Raw genomic sequence first — 6,883 nt, 5'->3', positions numbered from 1 at the left:
CTTTCTACCCAAACTCATCCACAAATGAAGATAATACATATTTTCATTAATTATACAAAAAAGGTATTCATGTTCACAATACCAATTCATTACCAATAGTTCCATCATTTTTAGTCGTCTTAACTAGAACCAGTAATACAACCATAACATAACGTAGTTTGTCTTTCCCAGCACCAATACGCAACCCACACTATGTCTACGGAGCATCTATAGATAAAGAAGAGTACAATGATAATGCCGGCAATAAGGCCCCGGCTATACCTCAAACCGAATACATAAAGTACAAAAGATACATGACCCCAGAATGAAGTGGGGCTCACCGAGTCAGCTGGGAAGAAGGTATACTGCTATCACTGATCAATATCTCCTGCTGTAGAACCACCTGCATCCATTTAAAGATGCAGCGCCCCCGGCAAAAGGGATGTTAGTACCGTCGAATAGTACTAGTATATATAACTAAACAGTCCCTCAATAGAATGACAAATAATACAAAACAAGATTATCATAATATCAATGAAATCCTTAATTTAGGATCAAGACAATGTTCAAATTAATTCTCATATCTCACATTGGGAGATTTTTAGTATCGATATACCATTGTCCACAATATCATTATTCATAAAACTAGTACCACCGTACTCTTAGCACGAAGTCCGATCACGACCCGATCGGCTAGGCCATCTCATTAGAGACATCAACCACAATTTCTCTCAATATCAATACCACCGTATTTAACACGGAGTCCGATCACGACTCGTTCGGATAGGCTATCCATTAGGGACATCGACCATAATCACAATTTCAAATTATAAATTTCCACCACAATCACCACCATGTGTGCGGCATGTTGTCCAATCACGACCCGACCGGCTAGGCTGTCTTATTTGAGAAATCAACCTTTTTATATCAATCATCGCATTTCATATTACTTTCACATCTTTTCATCTCATTGGTACTAATGGCCATAATTATAAGATCATTCTTGGCACGTTGGCCATATGCAGTATTTCATGCTCACTTTATCAATTTCAAATATCATCCTCATCATCAACAACAAACACAATTCAAATCAAAGCGTGTAGTACACATGTGAGCAATTTAGAGTCTAATGCACATAGAGATATTTCACAAAATTTGGCATAATAGCCTTTATTTGAACTTGACTTAAAGTCGAAACATTATTAATGCACAACCCATATTTTAACACATCCTCAATTGGTAACATAACATGAATAAAGCATTTGGGATGCTTGTTGAACATATATCTTTCAACTCAATCTTACTCGGAATAGCCAGTTTCATAATGAATCACTCGGGACTTACATAATTTACATGAATATCGTGGGATTCAATTCTAAGAGAAGAGTTTAGCCAACATACCTCACTTGAGCTTCCTTAAACTCTAAAACATTCCGGAATTCTTAGCAACTTCAATCTATTGTAGAAATATAACAAATTGAATCAAAATTTGGAAGATGATCATGGTTCTAGCTCACTTGAGCATTTTATCAAACACTAGATGTGCATAAGGTTTCAATGTCCTTTTTATGAAGGATTCCATCATGCCACAACCCAAGCTTTACCATTTTTATCTCAACAATCTTCCTACACCCTTTGATAACACATGCATGTAAAATAAACAACTCTCATGCCCAAAAATTACCTTGCTAGTTACCCATTTTCATAAGATTTCGAAATTAGGGTTTAGGGTGTAGAATCTTACCTGTAGGATGAATACCTAGTGAGCTTCCCTTCTAAATCTTCCAAAACTTGAGCAAGAATTGAAGAAAATTATTGAAGAACACCTTCTCACTCTAGGGCACTCTCTCTCATAAATATCAGATAATGGCTCAAAAATAGTCCAAAGAGTGTATTTAACGAAATAGGCTCGGGTTTTAAAAACCCAAAAATGGAGCTCCGTAACAGTTCTGCGGTCGCATATGCTTCTGCATATCGGTCGCATAATTGCTGATAAAATGATCAATAAGCTTGTATGTGTATGCGGTCATTATGCGGTCCGCATAACTGTTATGCGATCGCATAGTGCACCGTATAACATTTATGCGGTCGCATAGTCGACCTCATAATTGCTTCCAAATGATCCAATTAACTGTCTCACTCTACGGCCATTATGCGATCTGCAGAGTAATTCTGCGGTCGCATAATGGACCGCAGAAATGCACAATTCTGCCAAAAAATTTCTTTTACTTTCCTGTGCATTGTTCTACAATCCTCAAACACATAAGCCTAGTCCGGCACCATGAAATATTATTTTCTTTGCAAATTTTACCGGGCTTTACACTTAAGTTCTTCAAAATTTTCTGGGGTGTTACAAGACCGGTCTACAATCAAGGATTATCCAGTATTAGACCAGCTCCAATTGCAGCAATCAATTTTGAGTTGAAGCAAGGGTTGCTTCAAACCCTTCGGAATTGTTGTGTCTTCAGAGGGAAGCCAAACAAAAATCCAAACACACATCTAATGGACTTCGAGGAGATTAAGAACACCTTTCAATACAATGGGGTGTCACAAGATGAAGTGTATTTAAGGGCCAAGATTAGAAGAGAAATCCATAACTTCTTCCAGAAAGAGACTGAAACAATTTTTGAAGCATGGGAGAGGTTTAAGGTGATTGTTAGAAAGTGTCAACATAGCGGAATTGAATTCTAGATGCAACTCTAGGAGTTTTGCGAAGGATTGACACTAGCCTCACGTAGAACATTGAGCAATGCAGTTGGAGGCCCTTTGATGAAGAAGACTCCAGAGAAGATAGTTACAATTCTTGATGAGTTATCTGAAGATGCAAATCAGTGGCCCTATGAGAGTGCTGAAAGGAGAAGACCAACTAGTGTTCACCAAGTTGATGCTAATATATTTGTGCAGGTATAGATTGATCCTATGGCTAAAGAAATACAAAATTTGACCTTAGCCTCAATATACAATGAGTCTCACGCTGTTTGTGATATATGTGGGAGAGGACACCCTACTCATGAGTGTCAAGCCTCAATTGAGAAAGTGAATGTTGTGGAAAATTATAATGCAATGGGTCAGTGGCACCCTGGTTTTTCATGGAGTTCACCTAGGGTACTGCGAATGCATAGCAACAAAACAACCCCAGACTCCAGGGACAAGGAGCTCCTGTCTTTATGAATCAGAAGATGCAACAATTTCAGCCTCAATAGCCCATTCAGTCTGGCATAGAAGATCTCATGAAGGCCTTCATTCTGAAAACTAATGAGAGGTTAGACGCCCATGGAGCAGCTATCAAATAATCGGGCACTGGTTTTCAAAACCTGGAGAGACAAGTTGGGCAGATTGCAATAATATTATCTGAGAGGGCTCCAGGAACTCTCCCCACTGATAATGAGAGAAATCTCAAAGAACCAGTTAATGCTGTAACTCTCAGAAGTGGGGAAGTATTGAAAGATCCCACCCCGAACCAAATTGATGCGACACTTGAAAAAGAAAGTGGGGAGCAGCTGAAAGGTGATGTTTATAAGAAGAATAAAGGCCCAATGAAAATTGAGAAGAAGAAGAAGAAGGAAGAAAAATCAAGAAGGGAGGAACATGATGAGAGTGAGCATATGCCCGCTTTACCTTTCCCTCAAAAGCTATATAGAGAAAAGCTGAACAAGTGGTTTGGGAGATTTCTGGATGTGCTAAAATAGGTTCATGTAAACTTATCATCCACAGAAGTGCTCTCACAAATGCATGCTTATGACAAATTCTTGAAGGAGATCCTTACAAAGAATAGGAAGATAGAAGAGACCTCGGTGATCTAGCTCACAGAGCATTGTAGTGCAATATTGCAAAATAAACTCCTACAAAAGTGTGGAGATCCAGGGAGTTTTACTATATCTTGTTCTGTAGGAACTATTCATTTTGATAAACCGTTATGTGATTCTGGTGCCTCAATTAACTTAATGCCTCTATCTATTTACAGAAAACTGGAGAAGGAGATTGGAGAGATAAGGTCACTGCCAAAATCTTTGCAGCCAGCAGACCAAACGACTTTAATACCCGAGGGGATAGTGAAGGATGTATTAATTCGGGTGGATAAGTTCGTATTTCTTGAGGATTTTATAGTGGTGAATATGGAGGAAAACAAGGATTTCCCCCTCATCTGAGGAAGACCATTCTAAGCAACGGGTAGAACAATATTGGATATACATGAGAGGAAACTCATGCTTAGAGTGGGTGAGGAGACTGTGACTATTGAGATCAATGTAGGAAAAGGGGTGCAAAAAGAAAAACCAGCTGCTAGTGTTGAGTGGAAAGTGAATGGCTCAAAAGAAAAGGCTGCACAGAGTGAGAAAGATAAGTGTGGGGTGTACCCCAAAAAGGCTGAGAAGAAGTTGTCTGCATGGATGTGCGCATTAGTTCAATGGCGAGGAATGGAGCCCGACTTCGACTCAGACCCCGACTAGATATTCAAGGAAGTTTCTTTATCTTATGCTTTATAATTGTGTGTCATGGGGACATGCCACAACTTAAAGTATGAGGTGGGGGATAATTGTATGTTGTATGTATATTATTGTTAGTTATTTTAGTTTTAGTAGTTAGAGATAGAAAATAATTGGAAAAAAAGTGTTAGTTTTGTTAGTTTGAGAAAGAAAATAATTGAAAAAACAATTTAAAAAATTGAATTTTTTTGATTTTTTCTGATGATGGATATCATTTGACATGTTTCTTGAGGGGTTGAGGTCGAAAGAAAAAGACAAAAAGATTTTCTTTTGTTAGGTAGTGTAATAATTCCTCGGTTTTTCTTTGTGTCGCAGTTCTTTTCCAAGGATTTTGCTTGAACCGGGTGTAGTTAGTTTTTGTTTTGTAGAGTAGTATGAATCCTTGTGTTGTGATTTGAATTGATGGTAATATCTCTTGACTTTATTATACTTTGAGAATAGTAAGTGCTTTAGTTGTAACGCTTAGTATCAGTTTTTGACTCTTGTATTATTAACTTTTCTTAACTGCTTTGACTAGAGTGTCTTGATAGTCCAATCTTGAGTGAGTTATGTGCCATGTGTATGTGAGGTTTTGTGGTATTTTTTGCGCTGCATTTGATGTCTAGAACTTGCCCCGTTTATTTGCATAGTGAAATAGTAGTTTTATTCAGTCTTGGAAGTGATATAGGCATTTCATTGTTGAGCCAGTTATAAACTTTTGCCCACCTAATTGTTACGTATCTTAGTTAATCCCATTGATCTTGTAATCTTGTTTCTTTGGCAACCACAGTACAAGCCTTACCCATTTATTTGAATTGACCATCTATTTAAACTTTTACCTCTCATGAACACTTAAATTTGTTATGAACTTTGTATAAGGTGAAGTGTTGGGTGGTTGGTTTGGCTTTTGAGTGGAACTATTGAAATAAGGAAGAAGGTGCGCTGTTTTGAAAAATTAAGAGCCACTTGAATTGAAAAATAAAAAATTAGTGTATGATTGTTAAACATATTCCTTGATAATGGTAACTTGATGTAATTGTGCTTAAAGAAGTAGGGAGTTAATGTATATTGATGTAAATGTGGAATTATGGTTTGACATAAGTGTGGGGTTTTGAACAATGAAATATATGTATTAAAGTGCTTAGGAAGGTATAGTCACTAGTATATATAAATATATCTTACCCATTCTGCAGCCTACATTACAACCTATTAAAGTCCTACTTGATCCTTGACTAAATGAGCTCAATTAGTAGAGTAGTACACTACGGGCAAGCCTATGGTACGTCTTTTGTGGCATATGAATGTTGTTTCTGAGAGTGAGTGAATTCTTTCTATCTTGAATCCTAATTCTTCTTAAATTTCAGTATGTGTGGAACTACTCTCTATTGCTATGTGAGGGCACTTGATTCATGAAGGAAAGGCAATGTCGTTGACCTCTGTGTTAGAGTAAGGGAGCGGGTTATAAAAAATTGCATGGTGCTTTTGAGTCAAATTTTGAGGCTAGGAGGTTACGGTATTGCACTTAATCTGTTTTAAATATACTTGGTGTGATGAGTTATTAGAGTTGTTTAAAACTATCGTGTCTATGTGAAGTGTAGTTTGATTGCTCGAGGACGAGCAATGGTTTAAATGTGGGGTGTTGATTGCACTTTATTTGTTTTGAGATTTAATTGATAATATTTTTCACTTATTGTGTGTTTTATGCCTTGTAGGAGTGATTCCGAGCTATGTAGATGTTATGGAATGAATTCGAGTGATTTGGAGCTTTGAAGACTGAGTAAAAGCCTAAGGGATTAAGTTGGGATCGTGTTCGGGGGGTCGAGGACCAAGTCTGGACGTCAAAACGCTAGAAATATCTGTACTCTGAGAAATTCTCACTGTCGCGGCACGTGGGGCGCCGCGGTTGTGAAAATCTCTACTGTCTATCAGAACTAACTCTATGGATTTCCCCACTAATTCCCTGCATGGAGCGTCACCCCATGTTGCGCGCCTGTGTATATTTTATAAAGTATTTTTCCTATTTCGGCTAGGAGAAGGTGGTTTCACGTGGGCCCGACCCTACTTGGTATAAATACATGGAAAAAAGTTATTTTATGGACTTTTGACACATATTCGACCTAAGGAAGCTAAGGAGGAGTAAAAGCACAAGGATTTCATCATTGCTTCCTCTCTCAAGACACGAGTTTAGATTGAATTTATGTTTTCCTATACCTTAACTTTATTTGTGATGAATTGATCCATATCTATGGAGTAGTTCTATTTAAGGTTTGATGGATTTTGTGTATTGATGATTGTTTGTGGATTATAACTCTAGTTTTATGTATTGAAGAGTTTTTGGATGATTTAATTATTGCATCTATATTCACTTGTTCATGTAATCGAGAGAGGCATAACTTGTGATATCTTTGCATTATATTGCTGGTTGAGTTCATTAATTCCTC

At 37.5% G+C, this 6,883-nt stretch overlaps 1 non-coding gene across 1 annotated transcript; it reads right to left on the bottom strand.

Annotated features, from left to right (window-relative positions):
• Window positions 1-2,553: 2,553 nt before the first annotated feature.
• LOC142172199 (small nucleolar RNA R71) lies at window positions 2,554-2,660 on the bottom strand. The gene has a single exon (XR_012701575.1). It is a non-coding gene; the product is annotated as a small nucleolar RNA R71 (small nucleolar RNA).
• Window positions 2,661-6,883: the final 4,223 nt, after the last annotated feature.

This window comes from Nicotiana tabacum, chromosome 17, assembly GCF_000715075.1.
Source record: "Nicotiana tabacum cultivar K326 chromosome 17, ASM71507v2, whole genome shotgun sequence".
NCBI lineage: Eukaryota > Viridiplantae > Streptophyta > Magnoliopsida > Solanales > Solanaceae > Nicotiana > Nicotiana tabacum.
The sequence above is the reverse complement of the archived record's forward strand: the minus strand, read 5'-3'. Positions and strand labels throughout refer to the sequence as shown.